This window comes from Podarcis tiliguerta (assembly GCF_965153285.1).
Source record: "Podarcis tiliguerta genome assembly, chromosome: 9".
Lineage (NCBI taxonomy): Eukaryota > Metazoa > Chordata > Lepidosauria > Squamata > Lacertidae > Podarcis > Podarcis tiliguerta.
The window spans coordinates 75,940,207-75,966,205 of NC_139542.1; the positions used below are offsets into that span (position 1 = coordinate 75,940,207).

The 25,999-nt window shown below is 45.2% G+C and overlaps 2 protein-coding genes across 15 annotated transcripts in view; one reads left to right on the forward strand and one right to left on the reverse strand.

The window, feature by feature from the left end:
- Window positions 1-25,999, forward strand: part of HMG20A (high mobility group 20A) — an 848,022-nt gene that overhangs the window by 707,804 nt on the left and 114,219 nt on the right. The window lies entirely within an intron of this gene.
- The window catches only part of LINGO1 (leucine rich repeat and Ig domain containing 1), a 632,098-nt gene that overhangs the window by 378,870 nt on the left and 227,229 nt on the right, over window positions 1-25,999 (reverse strand). For both annotated transcript variants that reach the window (XM_083399015.1, XM_083399016.1), the window contains exon 2: window positions 11,272-11,315. The gene's annotated coding sequence lies outside the window, so the exon portion shown is untranslated. The remainder of the gene's footprint in view (window positions 1-11,271; window positions 11,316-25,999) is intronic.

The window sequence follows — 25,999 nt, forward strand, 5'->3', positions numbered from 1 at the left end:
AGCCACTGTCTCATCTTCCTTCACACAGGGAAAATAAAGTTTTTGCTTGAGCAGCGCTGGCCTGACTTAGCATGGCCAACAGCTTTTGCCTTCACCCACACATGCACGCACACTCTCCAGGGCTGACAGGAATGGCGTGCTTACCTCAGCCCCCCACCCCACCTTACGAGAGAAATAATAACTGTCAATGTGTAAAACGCAAAGGAAGTATCATGGATGTATGAGGGAACACCCCCCCCCCCAAATCACATTTGGGCAACATTGAGGTTAGCTCCAATAAGGGTTTTTGCCAAAAATTCGGGTCATAATCATGGCAACATATAGTCTATCCCCCCCCCAAGGTCTGAGGGACAGTGGACCGGCCTTCTGCTGAAAAAGCTTGCTGACCCCTGTTCTACGCTCTATAATCAACTCTGAAGAAAATGGGGGGCACTTAGCTAAAAACCAATCAACTACCTCTAACAGGCTTTTTGGAATAAAGCAGTCTCCTCAGCAGATTAATTCTGGATCCGCTTAAAAGCATGGATCCAGGCAGGGCCGCAGCAAGCGGCTGGGCAGCTCTTCTTTTGCTTCCTCCTGTGTGCCAGCTGGGCACTGTGCCAACAAGCAGTCCAGTCAAAGGCGACTATGGGGTTATGACGCTCATCTCGCTTTCAGGCCGAGGGAGCCAGAAAGCTTTTCCAGGTCATGTGGCCAGCAGGACTAAACCGCTTCTGGTGCAATGGAACATTGTGACGGAAACCAGAACACACAGAAACGCTGTTTACATTCCTGCCATAGCGGTACTATTTATCTACTTGCACTTGCAGGGCAAGAAACCTCGAATAAAATTTAAGATATTAACAGATGCTAAAGAAAGAGGTGGATTTGCCCTGCCAGACCTTAAACTCTATTATGAATCAGCCGCATTTTGCTGGCTGAAAGAATGGATGCTTCTTGAAAACACTGATGTTTTGGATCTGGAAAGTTTTAACAACGTATTTGGTTGGCATGCATACTTGTGGTATGACAAGGTTAAAGTTCATAGGGCCTTTAAGAATCACATTGTTTAATGTTTGGATAAGGTATAAGGACTTGCTAGAAAACAAAATCCCAAGATGGTTGTCACCAATGGAAGCGAAAGCATTGAAAAAACTCAATGTGGAGGCCAAATGGCTGAAGTATTGGGAAATTCTGGAGCAAGAGGGAGACAGGCTAAAACTGCAGAGTTTTGAAAAATTAAAAAATAGAGTGAGAGATTGGCTCCATTATTATCAAATAATGGAGGCATATAATTTGGACAAAAAATTAGGCTTCCAGGTGGAAAAATCAAAATTAGAAACAGAATTGTTAGAACCTAAGGTTAAGAATCTGTCAAGAATGTACAACTTGCTGCTGAAATGGAATACTCAAGATGAAATGGTGAAATCGGCTATGATTAAATGGGCACAAGATGTTGGGCATAACATTATGATGGCTGACTGGGAACAGTTATGGACCACAGGTATGAAGTTTACGGCATGTAATGCCTTAAAGGAGAATTTAATGAAAATGATTTACAGGTGGTACACCAGTCAAGCTGGCAAAAATCTATCATTTGCCCGATAATAAATGTTGGAAATGTAAAGAGACAGAAGGTACCTTCTTTCACCTTTGGTGGACGTGCCCAAGGATTAAGACCTTCTGGGAAATGATATATAATGAAATGAAAAAGGTATTTAAATATACCTTCCTGAAGAAACCAGAGGCCTTTCTCCTGGGCATGGTCGGCCAATTGGTGCTAAAGAAGGATAGAACTTTTTTTATGTACACCACAACAGCAGCAAGAATACTCATCGCAAAGTATTGGAAGACACTAGATCTACCCACCCGTGAAGAATGGCAAATGAAGCTGATGGACTATATGGAAATGGCGGAAATGACTGGCAGAATCCGAGACCAGGGAGAAGAGTCGATGGAAGAAGATTGGAAAAAAATTAAAGTATATTTACAGAAATATTGCAAAATTAATGAATGTTAGAATAATATTGGAATGAAGTTATATGGTTTTAGCAGAAGTGTTATCAAGAATTATATAAAAATTAATTGTTAATGCGCTAAAGTGGAAAATTTAAAGTTAAACTGTGTTAAGATAAATTATAGAACAAAAATTGAGAAAGAGGGAAAGGATTTGCTGAACCAGCTAATTTGAACTAGAATACAAAAAGGGAGGCGTGAGGAAGTCGAGGAAACAAGCATATGAAAGATAAAGAAATGAAACTTGGATGTGTTTTTTTTCTTTTTATTATGCTGTTTTGATGTATTGGTTTTTTTCTTTTTTTCTTATTTTTGATGCATTGTTTGTTAAATTTTTCATTGTTTTTTCTTTTCTTTTTTATCCTTTTTCTTTTTGTAACTATTAAACATTTAATAAATATTATTTTTTAAAAAAATATCTACTTGCACTGGCATGCTTTCAAACTGCCAGGTTGGTAGGAGCTGGGACAGAGCGACGGGAGCTCTATATCAAAGCATTGTATACAAGGTTGTGAGGGATGAGTATGGTTGCTCATGAGTAAACAGCCAGGACTCCGACCTCCCCTGGTCTTCTATGCTTGTCTGCTTTCCTCTTGTATGCCTCCTTTGCTCTCTCCAAGTTCATCTTAAGCTGTTGATGTATGGCCTCCATTTCCTCCGCGAATTGCTCTGCGGCCAGTACACTCCAAGTTTCCTTGCCCCGCCCTGGGAAAGCCCTGGGATGGCACCCGTAATTGGCAAGAAAGGGACTCATCCCTGTGGACACGTGCTTAGCATTATTGTATGCAAACTCTGCTAGTGCTAACTTCTCCACCCAATCATTCTTCCTCTGTTTCATGTAGCAGCGCAAGTACTGCTGCAGGATGGCATTCGCCCTCTCAGCTTGTCCTTTGGTTTCTGGGTGCCTTGCTGTAGAGAAGCTCACCTCTACCTGCAACAGACTCATGAGTTTGCGCCAGAACTGTGAGGTGAACTCCTCCCACAGTCAGAAATTACCCTTGAAGGGACCTCATGCAATCAAAATACATGATCCACGAACAACTTGGCAGTTTCCTCCGCTGTCACTGCATGGGAACATACCACAAAGTGGCACATCTTGATCAGCAGGTCCACCACCACCATGACCGCTGTCTTACCTCTGGATGTGGGCAGGTCTGTCATGAAGTCTATGGACAACACCTCCCACGGCCTCCCAGGTGTGGGCAGGGGTTCTAGTAACCCTGCTGGAGCACCTCTCACCCTTTGCTCTCTGACACATGTCACAACCTCGTACATAGTCCCACACATCCTCCCTCACCTTGGACCACTAAAAGTCCCTCGTAACTAACAACATGGTCTCATGTTGTCCAAAATGCCCCAAAGTAGGGTTGTCATGGAGCTGTTTGAGAACTCTGACTCTTAGGGACTCTCCAGGCACATATAGTGCCCCCAGTAGAACAACAGCCACCCTTTCTCCTCAAAGCCCCTCTCTGCTCCCAGTCCCTTCTTGAGTTCACTGAACTTCCTCTGAGCAAAGACATTGTCTCTAGTGAGTCGCACCAGTTCTGCTTCTTCAGCTAGTGCTCCTCCACAAGTCCGTTTATCCCCCTGGAACATATGTCTGGCCACGAGGGGCTTCTCTTCCTCCAAGTACTTGGGTTTGTGAGATAGCGCATCAGCTCTCACGTTCTGCTCTCCACGTACTGGATCCTAAAGTTAAAGTTGGCAAAAAACTCCGCCCAGCATATTTTCCTCTGGCAAAGCATGTGCACTGTCCGCCAATACTCCAGGTTCTTGAGATCTGTACACACCTGTTCCTGCTGCTTCGCCCCATCAAGAAATGTCTCCACTGCTTAAAGGCCCCGAAAATAGCGAACAATTATTTGTTGTAGATGTTGTAGTTTTGCTCCGATTTGTTCAGTTTCCTGGAGAAAAAGGCGCACGGCCTCCAATCCCCCCATGCATCTTGCTGCAACAGGACTGCTCTGATGGCCTGATTGGAGGCGTCAGTTTCCACCCGTAACGGCTTGTCTGGATTCACGTTCAACAGCTGCCCCTCTGATGCAAATACATTCTTTAGCTCCTCAAATCCCCTCCTCAGTCCACTGGAACTTTTTCTTCCCACGGAGACAATCTGTTATGGGCGCTGTCAAATAGGCAAAGTTCTTGATAAATTTTCTGTAGAAATTGCTGAAGCCAAGGAACCTCTGTACGTCCTTCTTGGTCTTGGGTCTTTCCCAATCCAAAACCACCCTCACTTTCTCCTGATCCATAGCCAGTCCCTTATCCGACAGCCGGTAACCCAGGAACTCCACTTCCTGAACATGGAACCGGCATTTCTCCAGTTTGACCCACAACCGATGCTCCTTTAGCCTCTCCAACACTTGCCGGACATCGCGCACGTGCTCTTCTTCATTCTCTGAGAACACTAATATGTCATCCAAGAAACAGACACAGTTCCGGTACAGAAGGGAACCCAGTACATGGTGCATGAAAGCTTGGAAACAGGGGCTTCTGCTTTGTAATCCAAAAGGCATAATGAGATATTCAAATGCCCCTAGGGGGTAAACATGGTTGTCTTCCATTCGTCCTCCTCCCACACCCTGATCAGATTGAGGTGGTAACGTGTCAGCCTCCCTCTCGCTGAATACCTCCTCAAAATCTGCATACTGTGGAGGGATTTTGTCCTTCTCCCCTAGACACACCGCCGCCACCTTGGCTTTCTTTTCCCGTGGTTTCTCCCCTCCCAGACAGTGCTCTACACAGTGTGCCGACCTGAAGGTGAGGGATAGCTGGTGCCACAACACCACTGGGTCATGCAGAGCCAACCAACTCATTCCCAGGATAATGGGGTGTCCTGGCAAGGTGATCACATGAAAGGCTATGGTTTTGGAGTGCATGGAGATCCTCATTCTCATGGGAGGGGTCTGGTGTGTGACTCCCCCCCCCCAGCAACTCCCTCCCATCAATAGTGGTCACTTGCAAAGGAAAGTCAAGAGGAAGAAGGTGCAGCTGCACTGTATATGATATCCTAACATATCTGTGATATTAGCCTGAACAGATTTTCAGAATATTTCTATTTGAAGAACAATTCCAAAGAATGTGTATATAATCTGATTTACTTAATCCACATCTCCAACATTTATCTGATCTTAATTACTTTGATGGGGGTTTTTTTTAACAATCAAGCAGTGTATACATTTAAATACATGCATACATGTACATAAATGTTCTGGCTGCAACAGGCACTAAGGTGGGGGGCATCTTTGGAGGTTTCTGGACCCTCAAATACACTTTTCCCCTGCAAAAATATGTGCAAGTGCTCTTCAACTCAGCCTTTGTGCTTCAGAGAGCCCAGGTTTCTGTGGGTGTCAGTAAGAGATGGCATGTGTTTCTAATTCCATTCCTTTCTGGTCTCAGTGGCACACTGTAATAGGTCTGCACCATCCTGTTCCATGCTAATCCAATTACATCTTATCACATTGTACATGATTTACCTGCATGTTGTGCAATCGTTTTATGTAAAATACATATTTTTCAGTGCATCACCAGTAAATTACAGATTTTGCACTAATGTATTATGAAAAATACATATTTTGTGACTAAACATCAGGAAGAACTTTCTGACAGTAAGAGCTGTTTGACTGTGGAATGGACTCCCTTGGAAGGGAGATTCCTTAGAAGACCATGGACTCTCTTTCCTTGGAGGGTTTTAAGCAAAGGTTGGCTGGCCATCTGTCACAGATGCTTTAGTTGAGGTTCCTGCATGGAAGGGTTTGGACTAGATGACCCTTGGGATCCCTTCCAACTCCACAGGTCTGTGACTCTATGACTGGTGTCAGCCAACACTATTGTTCTGTGACAGGAAACGGAAATGAGAATGCTCTTATTCCAAATGTTCATGAACAAGCCACAGAGCAAATCATATTCACTGAATGTGGCAAATGTTTTTGCATCAACCATTACGCTGAAGAAAGTGACAAGACACTGGGGGGGGGGGATGTTAACAGAAGACAAGAGAAATGTCACTGATTTTATTACTTCTGCTAGAAAGTGGGGGGGGGGGGATTATTTGCAATAATCCAAGCAGCACATAGTAGATGCAGTCTCCTACAGCAGGCTGGTTGAGATCTCAATGCAACCAACTGTACCTTCACTTCCGGCCAGTGACCTCTCTGCCGTGCTCTTTCACTGCCCAACTCAAACAACAACAGGCTTGGAAGTGCCTTCTTGGCAGTGGCGCCTGTCCTGGGGAACACCCTCCCATCAGATGTCAAGGAAATAAGCAACTCTCCTACTTTTAAAAGACATCTGAAGGCAGCCCTGTTTAGGGAAGTTTTTAATGTTTAATGCTGTATTGTGTTTTTAATATTTGATTGGGAGCCACCCAGAGTGGCTGGTGAAACCCAGCCAGATGGGTGGGGTATAAAGAAATTATTATTATTATTATTATTATTATTATTATTATTATTATTATTATCATCATTATTATCATTATTATTATTATTATTATGGTGTGACATTCCCAAGATGGGAGAGAGCTTCCAGACAATTAAGGACCATTCCACTTCTTTGGTTACATCCCTGGTCACTCACTGAGTTTTCAGGACGGGACCCATGCACAGGACCCATGCACACTAATCAAGGGAGCCAAACTTTTGACAACAATCAATATTAAATTGCAAATAAGCATTGTATTTCAAGATCTGGAGCTGACAATGGAAGAGGTGGTTCCCATAGATTTTTTTAAATCCAAAACTGTACCAGCTGCTTCTGAGCATCAGAAGGTTGGTTGGGGCAGGGCTTGTGGCCCTTCAGATGTTGCTGGACTCCAGCCCCCACAAACCCAAGCCAGCATGGCCCATGGTGAGGGAAGTGGGAAGCCAGCAACAACTGGAGGGCCACAGGTGTGTGGTGGAGTCTCCTTCTTTGGAGGTCTTTAAGCAGAGGCTTGACAACCATATGTCAGGAGTGCTCTGATGGTGTTTCCTGCTTGGCAGGGGGTTGGACTTGATGGCCCTTGTGGTCTCTTCCAACTCTATGATTCTATGATTCTATGATTCTAGGTTCCTCACCCCAACATAGACAAAATTGTTCTCCAAACCAGGGAACTAGCAGTTTGGGCAGCTCTACTAGTCCTCTCCCTCTCATATCTTTCTAACCAGCACCTTCAGTGATTTCTCTGTTAACACTCTTGCCCTATGGGTTGAGATGTCTACCATCTCCTAAAGGCATTCACCCCGAGACAAGCACGTAAAGCACAGGAAGACACGAGGGAAAACTTTCTGACAGTAAGAGCTGTGGAATTGGCCACCATGAAAGGTGTTGGACCCATCCCATCATTGGAGGTTTTTAAACAGAGGCAGGATGGCCATCTGTCAGTGATTCTTAATTGTGATTCCTGCATTGCAGGGGGTTGAATTAGATGACCCTGAGGTCCCTTCCAGCACTACAAATGTATGATTCTGTATTACGTATGGGCATATCTTTTTCATTGCTGGTTTTCCAGCCACAGGCAAACAGTCCCATTCCATTCCCTCCAGAAGGTAATTGCTCTGACAATATGCAAACCCTTCCTTTCTCTGCTCCATGTTATCATTTGCAAGACAAATATATTATTTAAACATAGAACAGAAAGGATCATCAAATTCTTATGCTATTAATAAATCTAATTCCACTGCTTAAAATATAAAGAAATCTGAACAGTGAAGAAAAAGGTATCAGATTCAGCATGTGTGCTTTTTAAGGTTTCCAAAGTTTAGTCAATAAATAAGATGTGCTGGATGAAATCAAAACCGCCCCCTGCCCCCCCGCCAACACAGCATTCTGGTTAAGACACCATGGCCAATCAGGTAACAAGCAGGGCATGAATCACCAATGTGTGATGCCCAGGGATAGAATGCCTTTTAGCATGGAGGTTCTGTTAAGTTGCTGTGGATTTATAGCCATATTACTTCTCCTGCATGAAATAGACAAACCTGACTTTAAAACCCCTGAATTTAGCAGCCGCCACAATGTTAATATTACTTATCAGATTCCACCATTTTCGACACTGGTACAAAGCAGGGCTGACCAGTTTCCCACCAGGCCACCCTCCCACCACCGCAATATCCTCTTTCTGAAGGCTCTACCCTTCACAGTCTCCTGGAGTGTCTCTACCTGGTTAGAAGATGCCCTTGAAATCTATTCGCAACTCTTTCTTGTCTTACAGCCAGAGTGCTGCATCTCTTAGAGTGTTGGAATAGGTCCTGTGAGACCTGGGTTCCAATCCCCACTGAGTCACGAAGCTCACTGGGTGGCCTCGGGCCAGTCATTGCCTCTCCACCTATCCTACCTCACAGGATCAATGAGGAGGGGGAAACCATAGACACCACCTTGAGCTCCTTGGAGAAGGCCCTAAACAGATAAATAATGATGGAGGCTAGAGAGGGGTGTGTGAGCTAGCCCACAGTACAAAGGTTGTTCCACCCCCTTTTGCCTCTGGCCCCAGACACCACTAGAATGCGGCCCTCAGATAATGCTCATGAGAGAAAGTAACCTCTTTGGCCTAAAAAGGTCATAATGCTAGAACTTGGGCAGTGGTGGAGTTAGCTGCATGGCGCCTGGAGCGGCAGCCATGTCATGCACCCGGGGAGGGCGGTGCAAGCTGCGTGGGGGGCGGTGCGATCCACTGTGCGGAGCAGTGGTGGCTTGGCAATCCGTCGCGTGCGATGGCAGGGCAATCCACCACATTTAACGGTGGTGGTGGGGCAATCCACTGCGCACGGGGGTGGTGGGGCAAGCCCCCCATGTTGTGCCTTTTCGTCACCCCCCCCAAGGGATGACACCCAGAGGGAGCTGCCCCCACCCCCTTCCTATGCCCCTGAACTTGGGGCCACCCTGGAAAGCTAAATCCTGGAAGATTCAGGGCACTGCACATCATTAAACCATGGAACTCCCTCCCACTGGAGGGGGTGATGGCCACCAACTTGGGTGGCTTTCATAGTGGCTTAGAGGATTTCATGAAGGATACAGGTATCAATGGCTACTAGACATAAAAGTCCTGTACGCTCTCCAGTACTGAAGGCAGTATGTCTTTGTAGATTAGTTGCTGTTAATCACAAGTGGGGAGAGCATTGTTGCACTCAAGTCCTGTTTGCACTCAAGTCAGGCTCCCCAGGAGCATCTGAATAGCTACTATGAGAGCAGGATGGCTCTAAAGGAGGATCAGACCAATTAATGGAGGAGGAGCTGTGCTCTGACTCCACAGTTGGGGCAGCAAGGCTTCTGAGTACCAGTTGTTGGAAATCGCAGGACAGGAGAGGGGTCTTGCTCTCAAATCCTGCCTGCTGGATTCCCAGAGGCATCTGGTTGGCCACTATGCAAACGGGATGTGGACTAGAAGGGCCATGGGCCTGATCCAGCAGGGCACCCTTTAAAGTCTGCATGTTCTCTTATCAGCATTGCAAGTTACTGGAATCAGAAGGGACTTTTCATCACACATGAAAACAGACGTGAAATGAGACAAGTACCGGTAGTTGTAGACCATCCCAAGGCCTTTCTCCTTTCCATTAAATTGCTATAGAGACCCAACCCAAATCGTTCACACAAGAGCTTGCACAAGATCTGCTAACACTGCAAACAAGAAGTAAATGAAACAGCAAGACTATAGACTGCAGAAAACAAGCCAAAAAACTATAGCTCTGAAACAACCCTGTTGCTGTAAAGGTCACTGATAATGCCATCCACTCATCTGGCCCAGATATCATCCCTCTTTGGTCTTTCACATTTCTTTATAGGCTCCAAATGTTCTTTATGTAAGCTACACACCTCCGTGAGCTCCTGAGGGCAAGTTTCTGCTCTGTTCTAGCTGGGTTAGATGCCTCACATCACCATCTGCCTTCTGAACTTTCAAGAAGGTGTGTCTGGATGCTGAGAATCCAAAGCCTTGGGGGCTGATCTTGGAGCTGACGAACCCCCCTTTTCATCCTGAATCACATCAGCATCTTAATTGAATTATCCATTTGACATGCTTCAAGATCTGCCAGTGCAGAGTGAGAAAGGCACATCCCGTGGATGTAAAATAAACACATTGTAGAAAGTTTTGAATTGCATTCCATGTAAAGAATGATCCTCTGCATGTGCTGAGGGAATGAACGGCGTAGGCCATAAGCAAAAAATGGTTTGTGGACTGCTGTTCCTTGTATGTTACCTTGGGACTTTTTTTTAGTGAGACAAGTATTTCATATTCGCAACAATCTCAACCAGCAAGTGGCAAACCACATTTTTAGAGCAGGACAACTGCACAACATGTGACTCACACAGAGATAATAATAATAATAATAATAATAATAATAATAATAATAATAATAATAATAATTTATACTCTGCCCATCTGGCTGGGTTTCCCCAGCCACTCTGGGCAGCTTCCAACCGAATATTAAAAACAGTACAGCATCAAACATTAAAAACTTCCCTAAACAGGGCTGCCTTCAGTTGTCTTTTAAAAGTAGGATAGTTGCTTATTGCCTTGACATCTGATGGGAGGGTGTTCCACAGGGCAGGCGCCACTACCAAGAAGGCCCTATGCCTGGTTCCCTGTAACCTCACTTCTCGCACTGAGGGAACCACCAGAAGACCCTGGCGCTGGACCTCAGTGTCCAGGCTGAATGATGGGGGTGGAGACACTCATTCAGGTATACAGGACCGAGGCCGTTTAGGGCTTTAAAGATCAGCACCAACGCTTTGAACTGTGCTTGGAAGCGTACTGGGAGCCAATGAAGGTCTTTCAGAAAGCCAAATTCAGCTCATTACTGTAGCTCAACAAGTGTACAAGAACCCTTTCATTGGTTTGTTAAGATTCTGATGGACCACCATATGTTGCTGGTGAGACACATTTGACTAGATTGGTGAGCAGTTTTGCATACCTGGGTGCTGGTCACCACATAGAAAAATATTGCTTTGATCTTACTAAGGCCTCATTCACACTATACATTTAAAGTGCCATGATACAACTACAAACAATCATGGCTTCCCCCAAATTTTTTTGGATTGTTTGAGAGTCTCTTCACAGAGAATTTTTGGTGTTGTAGCTCTGTGAGGGGACTAGGAACCCCCTAACAACTCTCAGCACCTCTAACAAGCTCCAGCTCCCAGGATTCTTGCAAGGGAAGTGGAAGCCATGAGTGTTTAAAGCGGCGTAAGCATGCCCTAAATGCATGGTGTGAATGCGTCCTGAGATGTGTGATGAAGTTATTCAGGAGGGCAACACCAACACAAAATTGTAACTGGGAGAAGGAAACAGTCTATAGCACTTACTGATGACAGAAATCTGCCCAGGACCTTCTGTGTAGAGAAGAAATCTGTGAAAGAATAAAAGAGGGGAATGGATAAGGAAGCAGCCCATTCACAGGATCAAACATTTCACACCAACATTTTAGGAAAGGGGAGTGTCTCTCTATAGTTCTCCAAGTCTCAGACCAGAGATATATGTGATAAACACAGAGGACCAGGCAGTGGTAAGCAGAGCTGGCCCACCTACATGGCAGGGGGAAGCACCTGTCACAGGCAGTGGAGGTGCAAGAGGCAGCACTCCTTCCAGCCACCACTTCCTCCACCACCACAACGCCCCTTTCACCAGTGAGAGGGAAGTGTTCTGGCATGCAGCGTTGCCACCCACCTTCCCTTGGGATTGAAAGATGAGCAGCAGGGCCAAGATTGGCAAGAAGGACTTTGTGGTCGAACTCCTTGTTTGATGCAGGAAATTCAGAGCACATGCAAACCTCCAGTGATAAAGAGGCCAGCAGTCCTCTAGGCCACGCAGTCCGTTGCCGAACTATGCTTACCATAAACCCAAACCTCCCTATGTAAATTAAGCCTGTTAGAGTGAGTCCTAACCTCTGGGACATCAACAGGGAACAAGCTGCTGCCCTCTTCTGTGTGACAGCCCTTCATGTATTAGTCATGTGCCCTCTAAGTTATCTCCTCACTAGTTCCTTCAACCATTCCTCAACAGACTTCTTTTTCAATATCACGGATCCTCAGTGTTGCCCTCCTTTGAACCTGTTGTTAAGCTTTCAATGAATCCTCACCAAGAACACATTTGCAAAGCCCACTGCTTTACTAAGAGGCAGGTGTGGCAAGGAATTATTAGAGGTTCAGGACCTTATGGCAGAATCCCAATGCATTATGGATTCCAGCTCCCATCAGCACTAGTGAGACTGGCCAACGGTCAGGGACAATAGGAGCTGCAGTCCAAAATCATGTGGCAGGCCACAGGTTTCCCCATCCCTGGATTACACAGTGACTAGACAGTTACAGAAGGACTGGCAAGTAATGCATACAGTGGCGTTGCGTGGGTTGTCAGCACCCAGGGCAAGGCAAGTAATTTGCGCCCCCCACTGCACTGTCCCTCCCCCAGATAGTCCCTCGCTCTCTCTCCGCACCACACCGCATGCCTGGCACCCCCCCCCTCCACAGTGGGCAGCGACCCAGCGGCTCGGATCGGATTTGCACAGCCAGCACTGCAGTGAGAGAGAGTGAGTGAGCCAGGGAGGGGCAGAGAGCTGTGAGTGCGAGCGCACCCCCCCCAGATGTTGCGCCCAGTGCGCCGCCCCCCCCCCGCACCCCCACGCTACGCCACTGAATGCATATAATGTTGTGTATGCCTATGAATTATATTCTTGCTGACACTCAGGTCACTGCTGTAATGGCCCAAGTGTCCACTCCCATTTTAGTAATGTAGGCACAATGTATGTAACTAGAGCTATACGCAAAGACCCCTTCAAAGCAGGGCCGTCTTAAGCATATCTGGTGCTGTGGTGCAAAGATCCCTACGGCCCCCCGTTTCCCCCCGTTTCCCAGAGTTGTCTATCTTTTTTAAGGGGGGGGGACCCAAAAGAAGTTGTTGACCTTTTTTTTAGGGAGCTGACACCACGCTTACACATTATATCTAACAACCCCTTAGAACAAATGAAATAAAATGAAAAGGCAGAAGAAAATCTAATGAAGTCCTCCATTCCAAAGGAAGACTCATTCAAGACTCAGCAGTTCTTCTAATTCATCCTCATGATTCAAATCACCACATATCAAAAAGTTTAAGCAATCACCCGTTTGTTGTTCTTTAAATAAATTAATAAAGGCACAGAGAATGAAGTTCCCTGCCAATTGGTGTTTAAGTACGAAGCTGACATTTTCAAATATTGTGGGGGGTGGGGGTGGGGGTAAAGCAGTGACATCCTGAACCTAAAAAGGACCCAAAACTTGGGTCACAAAGGCTGCAGCCCTAACTGCGCTTACCTGAGAGTAAGCCCTGCTGAATCTAATAGGGCCTTACTTCTGAGTAGACAGTAGCAAGACTGCAGCAAGAAACACAGTTGGGAATTAGGGCTGTTTTAAGTCTCAGCCAGAGGAAAATATAATATTGGAGATTAGGGAGAAAGGAATATGAATAGATTGGGGGGAGGGGGCTGACGAGGTAGCAAGATAAGGCACACTTTCTGGGGAGCAAGCCTCACACACAGTTGCTTGGGGCGAGGACTGCAGAGGGACCATAGCTGTGCGTGTGTGTTTTTCAGAAAAGCGTAGAATTGGAAGGGACCCTGCAGGTCATCTAGCCCAACCCCCTGCAATGCTTTTTAGCTTGCATTGATCTCAGAAACCTTCAGTGCCTTTTTTTTTAGTTGGATAGGCAATTAACAGCCTTGTTTCACAAATAAGGGAGAAGGAGGGTTGCTGGCTTGGTTTGGTTTGCCTTTGCCTTTGGAAAAGACACCTCTGGTTCAAAGCTGGAGCTAACTCTTTATTAGCAAAACATGATCTTCACAGATTTGGCTGTGAGCACTGAAACTCATGCTCTGTAGGTCCTACTCCATGAAAACAGTTACCAAGACTAAAAGTCCCCAACTCCCCACAGCCATCTCGGCCTCCTCTTCTCCAAGGCTTTTTGCAAGTGATCAGAGACTGCTCCTGCATGTGGCCTGTCTTTGCTCCTCCTGTTTCATACCTTTTCTGGTTCTGGGAGTCAGGGAGGGAGGGGGGTCCTCCGAGAAACTCTTCATTAGCCTGATTCATCTCTGCCGCTCGGCCTCCCTCCTCCCACTCACCTGCTTCAGCTTCTGTCCCAGATTCTTGACTTCTCTCTGCCATAGACTCTCCAAACTCACTGAACTCTGTTACCCCTTCAGCTTCCAACACCTCCTCTTCCTAGTCTTCTCCCTCTTTTCCCTGAGACCGCTCATTGTTGTCCCACCACCACTCCCCAGGCTTGTGCCTTCTTTCAGATAATCCTAATCTCAGGGATGTGGGTTCAAACCCTTAGATGCTTATAATTACGACAGCCCCTGTAGCCAGCTGGATTATACAAGAGCTTGGGCAAATGAGGGCCACCAGCAGAACAAAATAAATTACCAAACAGAAACTGAGATAATGGTTGGGGACCCAAACTGAGCATTTGAGGGGGCGGTTCTTTGATTGCACTAAATGTGCTACTTGAATATGGAGAACCATTGTTATTCTGTGTAGAATTGCTTTAAATCAGGCATAGGTAAACTCAGCCCTCCAGATGTTTTGGGACTACAACTCCTAACAGGACCAGTGGTCAGAGATGATGGGAATTGTAGTCTCAAAATATGTGGAGGGCCGAGTTTGCCTATGCCTGCTTTAAATATTGTGCCACCTCCTGCTTTCAGCCAATGACACCACTCTGAATGGAGAACTATCTATTTGCAGTGCCAGCAGGGATCCAGCAGCCCTTCCTTCCCTTTCCAGTCCTCCCACATGAAGCCCAGTTGGCAGAGAGCCAGCGAAAGGGAGTGCACAGAGATGAGAGGTGCCAAGAGATGCTTCCCCTGCCAGGTGGCAGTGTAATCATGTTAGTGCAAGGAAATAAACCTCTTTCTGTTCTGCTCTCCTTCCCCACCAGCCCTCCTCTTGTCTTCTAACACTGGGGCCCTCTTAAATTCATTAAAATTGATCTCCAACCAAAATGTAGGAGGTAAACTCAATATAATCAACTCACTCTCCCCGCTTGCTGGGAGAGAGAACACTTCTTTTTTCCCATGCAAAAAAAGGGAAATAAAGCTATGCAGACCCATCCATGATGCCTCTGTCTTCCAACTCTAGAAGCATTCCATTCATATCCTTCCCTGGCAGGCAGGTACATCCCCACCTCTCATTGCCTCTAATTTCCCTTATTGATTTTCTAACTATTATGGTGAAGAGAAGAAAGCTCAGAAGAAAAAGAGAACAGAACAGTTCATTGTCTCCCTCTCCCCAACTTTGCACAGCGGAGAGAGAAGTTAGAAGGGGGTGGGGATCTGATCTTGCAAGGACACCAGCAAGATTGAAGCTAAGAGCCCAGCCTTCTTCTATCTTACCTATCCTGCTCTTTTGGGACACGGGTGGGGCTGTGGGTTAAACCACAGAGCCTAGGGCTTGCCGATCAGAAGGTTGGCAGTTTGAATCCCCACAATGGGGTGAGCTCCCATTGCTTGGTCCCTGCTCCTGCCAACCTAGCAGTTCGAAAGCATGAAGTGCAAGTAGATAAACAGGTACCCCTCCAGCGGGAAGGTAAACGGCATTTCCGTGTGCTGGTCTGGTTTGCCAGAAGCGGCTTTGTCATGCTGGCCACATGACCCGGAAGCTGTATGCCAGCTCCCTCAGCCAGTAAAGCGAAATGAGCACCGCAACCCCAGAGTCGTCTGTGACTGGACCTAATGGTCAAGGGTCCCTTTACCTTTTTATCCTGCTCTTTTAAGCCTCAGGGGTTTCAGGGGGAGCAGATAAAGTTTTGTCCACTCCAGTCAGGACCATGGACAGCTCTTCAGAAGGTTCAGCTAGTTTAGCTAGGAAAAACGCTGTCTAAGCCAAGGATCAAGAACAGCCGGTAGGACCTTCCATGCTGGTGATTCCAATCACCCTTGTGAGAGTTGTTTGCAATCCTGTCCACACCAGGGCCATGGCTGATTCTGCAGCTGCATGCTCCTATGAGGCTATGGAGCAGGAGAAGTGGCAGGTGAGCTATCCCCAGAGACTGATCGTCTGCTTGCCAACCCACTGCTGCATGGGAATTCTACATATTGGAAGGTGCTGTTATCTTACATTCTATTTTCCATAAATATTAAAATTATTTATTTAGGTGAATGACTTAATTACTTTGGAATTTCCACAAACACTAGCCCCCTTGGTATCAGGTTTGATGCACCAGGAAGTATCTCTCTGATGCATGAAAGAAAGACCAGCCATTTCTGCCAGAAGACCTTGGGATAAGGTGTGTGTGTGTGCGCGCACACACAAGAGGGGAGAGGGGGAGAGGGAGAGAGGGAGAGAAGGAAGGAATGGAGGAAGGACAATGCCCCCAGGTGAATGTTCAGTCCCACTGTATGAGCCACTCCATGTGCATCCATAATCCACATTCTGCCCCTGATCTACCTGCTTATGACTCCAGTTTCAATTACTGGGTTCTGACCCAGCTCCACCCATGACTTTCTGTCTCATCTCTGTTCCTAAATCATCAGTTTCTGCCTTGGCATTGCCTGCCTTGGCTGCTCCCCACACACTCTTCCTGCTTGGTGTTCTATGGACATCGAGGGTTGTCCATAGTACAGCAGGGATGGGGAACCGTGACTCTTCAAGTGTTGCTAGACTCCAGCTCCCATCGGTCTCAGTCAGCATGGCCAAGAACCGGAGAGTAAGAGCTGTTGTTCAGCAATGCCTGGAGGGCCACAGATTACAAATTCCCCATCACTGCCTTACAGGTAGGACCTAGCAGAGGTGTGTTTACTGCCCCCTTCTTAAAGCCACCCATCCCTAAAATATCTCATGTCCCCCTCCCTCTGCATAAGTAAATGTAATAACAGAATGCTAAAATTACGTAAGTGTTTGGTCTGATCCAGCAGGACTCTTCTTACATTGTTCAGAACAGGAAAAAGATATTTTTTGCAAAAGGCTTGTACTGGAAGCCACAAAAAAGCTGTCCATTTTCACCTCCTCCTCTCAAGATGTTTCTGACTCATATATCACTCTATGCTAATCTATGTAAAGGAGCTATAGTGAATCTGGAAAACTATAAATAATAGTGGGGAGAAAAAGCCTCATAAATACAAGGGATGGTGGAATTTACAGCACCTTCCTGGGCGGCATCTCCAGGTGTTTCCTATTAAACCATTGAGCTTGTTTGCATAAGTATTCCTTAGACAATAAAGCATTCTTCACCATTCCAGGATTGACTCCATAAAAAGAGGCTACAATGGGCCTGCTATATTCAATCAATCAGTTGTAAAGATGATTGACTGTTCTGTTCCATCATGAACTCCCCAGGGTTATTAGTGGTTGCTGCGCATGCCAGCAACAGCTTTTGCCAGCTGGGTCTGGGTTTGTTTGCTTTGTTCTCACACCATGGCTGGGGAAATAACTCTGAGCAGAACTTCATTGAAACTCCAGGTTGTAGATCAATCTTCCCCAACCAAGTGCCCTCCAGATGTTGTTGGATTACAAGTCCCATCATCCCCAACCACTGGCCAAACTGGCTGGGGCTGATGGGGCTTGCAGCCCAAAGTGCTACTATTCTCGTGTTCTGTTTGTTGGCTTCCCAAAAGCATCTGATGGGCCACTGGGAGAACAAGATGCTGGACTAGATATAGGAATTTGGTCTGACCCACCAAGGCTCTTCTTATGTTCTTAAGCCTGTAATAGGATTTGGTATCACATGGGTTCTTTCCCCCTACACATACCTTGCTACTGATTTTAAATGTGGGCAAAGGCTGTTGATGACTGTTTTAGGCAGCAAACCTATACACACTTACCTGAACTCAGTGGGACTTACTTCTGAGTAGACATGGGAAGGATTGTGCTGTTAGCTTGTCTTTTTGCTGCTGGTATATTTCTACCCTTTCTAGTAGGTTTTCATTTTATTAAATCATGCATTGCTATTTTAATGATGTTGCAAGCTGCCTTAAAATGTGAGAGGTGGGATATAAATATTTTAAAATTAAACAACCCAATAACAACCACACACAAAGAACTCATGAATTTTGAGCATGACTTTTTCAGCATGTGTAGAACAGCTACAGGTGCAGTAAAAGACACACATGCACAGTTATCATGCATGATGACCTACACTTGGTTTGCACACAAATTTCTTGCTGCATTACAGCTCTCTGTAGATATTTGTGTAATCTTTGGGGAAAAGCTGTAGCTCAGTGGCAGAGAACATGCTTTGTATGCAAAAAGTGTTAAGTTCAGTCCCTGACATCTCCAAGTCGGGCTGAGAAAGACTCCTGTCTGAAAGCCTGGAAGCAATGCTGAGCCAGGCAAATAAGTGGCCTGATTCCATAAGACACGGCAACGAAAGGTGTTCTTTTTGGCAACCGTCACAGATCTACAGTAAACTGGTTTAGGGGGCTGCCCAAAGGGGAACTCTGGAAGCCATAATTTGTGGAGGGAGTCTGGTTTGGGGAGGGAGTCTAACAGTGCAAGCTCTAGGTTCTTTGTGGGAAGAACTTGAGCATGACATCATCGGTGGGCCTCCTTCTCTGAGTGTTTCCACTTCTTCCCCATCACTATCAGTGCCACTGGCAAGTTATTTGACCTCACTCTGAGCCAATGAAGCTGAATGTTGGAAGGATCAGGACAGACAAAAGACAGGACTTCTTCACACAACACATGGTTAAACCATGCCATTTTTTGCTCAAGAGGCAGTGGTGCCCATCAGCCTTGGTGGCTTTAAAAGAGGATTAGACTAATTCATGGAGAAGAAGGTTCTCAGTGGTTACCGGCCACAATGGAATGTTCTCCTTACAGTGTTGCAGGCTTGCTGGGAATAAAAAAATGCATTCATGCTCTGCTTTCAGGCTTCCCAAAGGCATCTGGCTGGCCTCTGGGAGGACAAGGATGCCGACCTAGATGAGCTTTTCGCTTGTTCCAACTGGAATCTTCTTATGGGTTCAATTCACACAAAAGCCCAGATGTAGATCACAAAACAAGTGTGGGATGACTCTCCATCTGTTTACTTTTGTCACAGCTCCCATGTTTGCAGAAGGCAGTGACAGTGAGGATCATGTGGTCTCTGAAGATCACAAATGCCCCACTGCAGGAGGGTACAGTTCAGCAGATGCCCAACAATGCCAGTCCCTGACATTAAGAACCTAGCAGTGCAATGCTGGATCAGACAAAGCATCCATTTCGCAACCCATTTGCAATATCCTGGTCCCAACAATAGTCAGCCAGATTCTTCTAGAAAGCCCACAAACAGTGCAGGAAGGAACATACAGTGGTACCTTGGTTCTCAAACACCTTGGTATTCAAACACCTTGGTTCCCAAATGCCGAAAACCCAGAAGTAAGTGTTCCAGTTTTCGAATGTTTTTTGGAAGCCAAATGTACAATGCAGCTGTCGCCTATTGTTTCTGGGGCGCCTGCAACAATCAGAAGCTGCACCTTGGTTTTCAAACATTTCTGAAGTCAAACACTTTTGTTTTTGCCATTTATTTTGTGTTTTTGTGGCTTTTTCGTTTAATTTGTTTTTGTTACTGTGTGGAACCCAGTTCAGCTACTGATGATTGATTGTGTGACTGCAGAAATGGATAAAAGCCCCCCATCCAAACAATGACTATAATCAGTGCAGGTAACAAAAAAAAATTAATTTTTTTCTTATCATCTACAATACTGTCTTATTTATTTTATAGTACAGTACATAGATTAATGCTTTCATTTTATGGATCAATGGTCTCATTAGATCAGGCATATGCAAACTTGGCCTCCAGATGTTTTGGGACTACAACTCCCATCATCCCTGACCACTGATCCTGTTAGCTGGGGATGATGGGAGTTGTAGTCCCAAAACATCTGGAGGCCAAGTTTGCCTATGTCTGCATTAGATACTAAAAGTCATGTTAAATTGCCATTTTAGGGGTTGTTTTAAAAAGTCTGGGATGGATTAATCCGTTTTGCATTACTTCCTATAGGAAATTGTGCCTTGGTTTTGGAATGTTTTGGTTTTGGAACAGACTTCCAGAAGGGATTAAGTTTGAGAACCAAGGGACCACTGTATCTGCATTTGGCTCCTGAAACAAATTATGCAAAATTAAGCAGGTTAACATGGACATGCTGTTATCCAAGATGACTGAATTAGATTTTTTTTCTTTAGGGTAGAGTTAACACAATTAAAATGAACACTTTACCTCATTTGATTTATTTAATTAGAGGCCTGCAAGTAACTGCCCCAATTATCTGTTTCAACAAAATAACTCCAATGCTCAGCAATTTTCTGTGGGGTGATAAATTAACATGTCACTCATGTTCCAGAACTATGCTTGTCAGCAGAGGGACAAAAAGGGGGCAGGCAGCTTTCCATTTCCCTAACCTTGCCACTTATCATGCAGCCTTTTTATGTTTACAAGCTCTTAGGTGGAAGCCAAATCGCCTCTTTTAAGCAAGTGAGATGGATTCATTTCAAAATTACCCATCTACAGCTGTTGCATCAGAGCTATGTCTAAACACACATACACAAAAGAAATGGCTCTTTGAATCCAATTCATTCTGCAAAAGCTACGGGGCAGAAAATGGCCAACAGAGTTATCTCAGAACCTCTGATGCAATAGAGGTTTGTGCAAATGGCTTAACCCCATCTTGGCAGCATCCATGCCAGGGGTTCCTCAGAGCTTAAACCTTTCAATTGATCATCCCACAGATTTAGTAAACAAAGCTGCAATAAAGATGGAATGAGTTGTTAGAGTATCTTGGTCATTTCTTGACAAAGCAATGTCCACCATTTGAATGCCTGTTTACATCTTTACAGGTCCTTACAGCACATCCTACCTGTTTAGTGAGCTGCAGTTGCAGGGGGATTACAATGAACTGATATCTGCCTCTTTCATTCTCCTTTTTAGTGTGAAATTGCACACAGGTTTTCCATTGAGTGCAATTACTGTGGGTGCAACTCCTGTAATCTGGCTAATGCAGTTAAGTATGCCAGAGATTAAGGGATTTGGGTCTGCAAAGTCAGTTTTATCCAGCCAGGCCTCATTTAAGGCAACATGAGCACAGAAATTTCTATTCCTAAACCCTTTGCAACTAAGCAGTTTCTGGCTTGCTAGTCTCATGCAGATCTACAGTTCCAATACCTTGTGTGTTTCAGCTACTTCATGTGATCCAACTGTCCCAGTTGACCAAAGAGGCTCCTTGTTTCTGACTCCTCTCCTGAATTCTGGTCATATATATCACTGGTGGAACAATCTCTTTAGCGCTAAATTGAAGACAACCCTGAGCTTGTCAGGGTGTGTATGTGTTTGTGTGTGTGTGTGTGTGTGTGAGAGAGAGAGTTTGTTTGTTTGCAGGGGTATTCTGCAATATGTCACTGGCATAATTATAGTGCCTAAATGCTGGATTTATACTGGATTGCCCCCACATTCTTAGCCCAAATGTGTGACCATGTAGAAAAAAATCACAGCTTCTCTACTCCTTTGAATGGGTAGGGGGCACCTGTAGACAAAATACCCCCTGTCCCCCATAACCTGGAGACCTTGCAGTGCACAGTGGAGAACTCTGATGAAAATGAGGTTCAGGGTGCATCCTTGGGAATGAGGGGTGGGTGAGCCATCAGGACCTTCCTGGGTCCCTTCCAGGCAGAAGACACAGCCATGCCACCGCCCTTGCCATACCTCTAGTTCACTATCCTCACAGAAGTTAGGCTGTAAAGCAACGTGAGGACCCTTTAACTAGGCAGCCAGCTCCTCCAGGAGGTCTTGCTAGTCTACATCAAGTCTTTTTGGCTCTAGCTCCCTGCAAAGACAACATCTTCTGTAGCTTCCTCGGGAGGAGGAGACTTCAGCCTGCAGGGCCACATTTGAGCCAACCAGACTCCTCCTTTTGCTTGCTTTGTGCTTGGAGTGGGCTCAGACTGGGCACTTCCCTTTATGAGCATCAATCTCTCATGGAACTTGATAGCCTTGGGCGGTTGTGAAGTGCCTGAATCTATATTCCTATACCAGGGACTATTGTGCCTGAGCACGGAACACAATGAATCCAGCATATTAGAATATGTTTACTGCTACTGCTGTTGCTCTTGCAGGTGGAAGATACCTGGCAGGGAGGACAGGAGATCAATGTATCTTCATAACAAGAGGAGCATTCAAGGGCTGAGATTATTAACCAATAGAATCACAAAACAAGGGAATAAGACACAGTGAAGGAAAGGACACACTATATAAAGGCTGCCTGTCAGTGCTTTTAATGCAACACTCAGCCCTCTCTCTACACAGCAGACTTGGCATTGGCTCTGCAAAACACCGGTGGAACAAGTGAGCTACAAGCCTAACCCCCACCCTCCTGTGTCCTTCCTTCCTTTTTTAAAAAAGAAAGAAATCTGTGGCACAGAGACAGTAGTGATATGTTGCAGTCTTTCTTGGTGTCAGGGTCGCTGAGTGGATTGCTGATATGACAACATGCTGGAAGCAGGGACAGGTTTAAGCTGTGCCAACCTCCTGCCAAGATAGCTTTCTGGGAAACAAGAGGAAGAGAGCCTTCATCTCCCAGTTGGACAGTTAATGGTAGTCGGTGCGGGGGGGGGGGTCCCTTTTGCTACAGCAGAGGAATGAACTTCCTGGAGGACAGAAAAATCTCATCTTTCTCAAGAGTCAGAGGGGTGAAAACTGGGCCATCAGTGCCCTCCCTCCTCCCCAAATTTCTGTTTCTGCAGCACCATAATAAATTATTGTATTTATTCATCTTTTTGTTTTTACACTGAGATGTCTCAAAACAGCTTACAGGACAAATATAGAAATATCCAGAAAGATTAAAACCATGTATTTAAAAAAGCAAACAAGACCTAAAGTGCTTGTCGAAAAATATATGCAAACAGAACAACCCACCCCACTTAGGATGAGCATAAAAAGTGGGCATGGCCTTAACTAATTACCTTCCAAATTAACAATCAAAGGCCTGAGCAATTTTTAAAAAAATAAAAGGTTTTACCTGATGCCTAAAAGCAGACATGCCCTCCTATGGACACTAGATCTGAAACAAATCCTCCTCCCTTAAAAAACCAGAACAACAACAACCCCAAACCTTAAAATCCCTCTTCTCTGCAAATGTTTATACAGCTACACAAGCTTGGCAGTCAGGCATTAGCTAGTCTAGAGGTCAATAGTCAACAGCTTTCAAGTAGCAACAGTTCACATTTGATAGGACCTGAAGACAAACATTTTGGACTCACAAAGGCATGCTTCTTTGGGGGACGGGTTGTTCCCTAAAACTCCTTATTTTTCAGAAAATTCTGTAACTATTCACAGCCATTCTTCCTCCAAACTGTGTTGCTTCAGAGCCACCCCTTTCCAAGTTCCTTGTAGGGCTCCTTTCTCTCTCAAGATGTCATCTTAGTCAATTAGGGATCATGTCTTCCATATAATAAAAATGCAAATATGTCATCACACAGCTCCCCCCCCCATCATTTGTAGAGCTGCATCACAATAGGCAGGGAATTCCAGAGGATAGTTGCAAGGATCAATTTTTCACAAGTGCCGAATGATGACTATTATGTATCACTTGTTAAATATATAGGGTAAGGCGATCCTTCAAGTAAACTGGCCCCCAAGCTATTAATGGCTTTAGAAAGGAATCACAACACATTTAATTTGACCCAGTAACAAATTGGCAGCCTGTGCAGATCTCTAGTGTGATATGCTGATGGGGTCTCATTCCTAACAACAGCAGCAGCAACAACAACAAAAAGTTGCCCTATCAAATGCAAACCAGACTGCACACTAACCTTTTTCCTTCCCCCTTGTAAAATAAATAGAGCACAATCACCATCCCATCAGAAGATACCCCGAGGTTAATGACACATCTGGATGCAAATATCTGTTTGAAGACACCGAGTCAGCTTCAGCATGTATGGTCTACTGTCAGGTTTTTTTTTATAAAATTAAGTGAAGTTTAAAGAAGTAACACCACTGATAACTCTGAGAGGGACAGAATGTGGGGTGGGAGGCCGGTGACAATGCACTGCGATTGCAGCTTCTGTGAAAAGGGGAAGGGAGAAACATTGGCTGAACTAGGCAAGTATGGGATGCTTCTGCTTATTATACCTCCCATGCAAAGAACATACTGGAATCCCATTGGCAGCAATGAACCCTCCGGATGGGAAGCCCAGTCCTGGACCAGCGGTTTCTGAGATTAGACAGACAACTAAGACAGCAATGCAGGCTCGGCCCAACATGTGACATCCTAGAGAAGAGGCTGAGGCTGCACTCTCTTTGCCTAACAAGGCTTGCAAACTAATCAAAGGGGTAGGCTAGCCAAGTTTTTGTTGTAATTCTCACTACAAACCTGTATTGTCTCATACTTTTTGGGGCCTGGTAGGGTGGGAAACTGGCATTCCAACAGAAGGCAAGGCCAGAACCAATGGCAGATGGAGCTAACTGGTGTGCAGTAGGGAGCACACATGTGAACCATCTGTTAAGATGGGTTCACTGTCTTCTCAGTCCACCCCTAAGTAGTCTTCTACAGCTCAGTATTACTGTACTGTTAGGAGCACATTTACAAATTACATCTTAATTATAGCTCCTTGTTTGTTTGTTTGTTTGTTTGTTTGTTTGTTTTGCACTCTCTAACCCTCTCTGGCTGCATTGGTCCCCTGAAATTTCCCTGCTTGTTTGTTTTGTATACCACCCTTCATCTCCAGCTCTCAGGGCAGTACACAACATAAAAATAGAATATTTGTATACCACCCTTCATCTCCAGCTCTTAGGGCAGTACACAACATAAAAATAGAATATTAAAGCACAAAATAAATGATAAAAACCAGAACAAAAACCCCACAAATCAATAACCCCCACTTTCCCCCTCCCACAAGCACATTTAGAAGTGGAACAAGATGTTAATCAGACAAAGATCTAGCTGAAGAATAACGGCTTCGCCTGGCACCTAAAGGTGTATAATGAAGGTGCCAGGCGAGCCTCCCTGGGGAGAGCATTTCACATATGGGAAGCCACTGCAGAAGGGGCCCATCCTTGTGTTGCCACCCTATGGCCTTCAGTAGAGGAGGCATACAATGAAGGGCCTCAGAGGATCATCTCAGGGTCCAGGTAGGTTCAAATGGAAAGAGGTTGTGATTGAGTTATTGTGGCCCTGAGCTATATAGGACTAATTTCCACATTATATTTGAGATTTCATTGTCACACCCATAGATCTCCCTTCACAAATGGTGGTGAGCAGAGCTTGGACAGAGACAGAACCATGAGACAGAGAGGCAGAAGATAAAGGTTGAAATGGATCTGCAGCTTTTGCCTCCATCTGTCTCTGGAAGTAGCAGTGGCAGTTGAGTAATTGGCTCCAGCGGCAGAAGTAAGGGAAGAGGCTTGCTGCTTGAGAGAGATGAGCCATGGCCAGGCAAAGGAGAAAAAGGAAAAGAAAGCAGAGAGATTATGGGCTGGCATTGAACAGTGAACAAAATACCTGTCTCGATTTCTCCTTTTGAAGGCAAGATTTTGCATGTAATACCTAAGGTCTTTATCATCTCGTCAGAAATACCATTTTGTTATTATGATGATGGTGATTCTCCCTCCCTTCCTTTCCTTGTGTGTGTTGAAGATCCCCAAGACAGTCAAAATTATATTGAGACGCAGCAAAGGAAGCAGAAAATAAAGCATTTATAAAAAGGTTAGGAAAGTTATTTTCCTCTTAAAGGCTGCCTAAGAAGCATTGACAAGTCCTTATTTTGCCTCTTAACAGGATAATCTGTAGGCACTGAGCTGATAAAGGGGGAAGGAGTGGCAAGGAGAAAAAAGTGAGCAGAGAGGATGGAAAGAAGAAATTGAATCGCATTTCAAGGGAAGTCATATGCGTGTTAAGAAAGAAGCTGATTGGTGCAGACAATGAAATGAGGGTAGGGAAAGAAAGCAAATGCTGCTTTGAGCATGTGTGGAAGAAGAACCAACAAGTGGTGCAGCTTCTCTGGTCAGAACCACTTCAGGCTATGGGCAGCAAGAAGATGCATTTTGAGCATTCCCTGCATTTTTTTTGGAAGCCTGATTTTCCAAGGTTTTAATCTG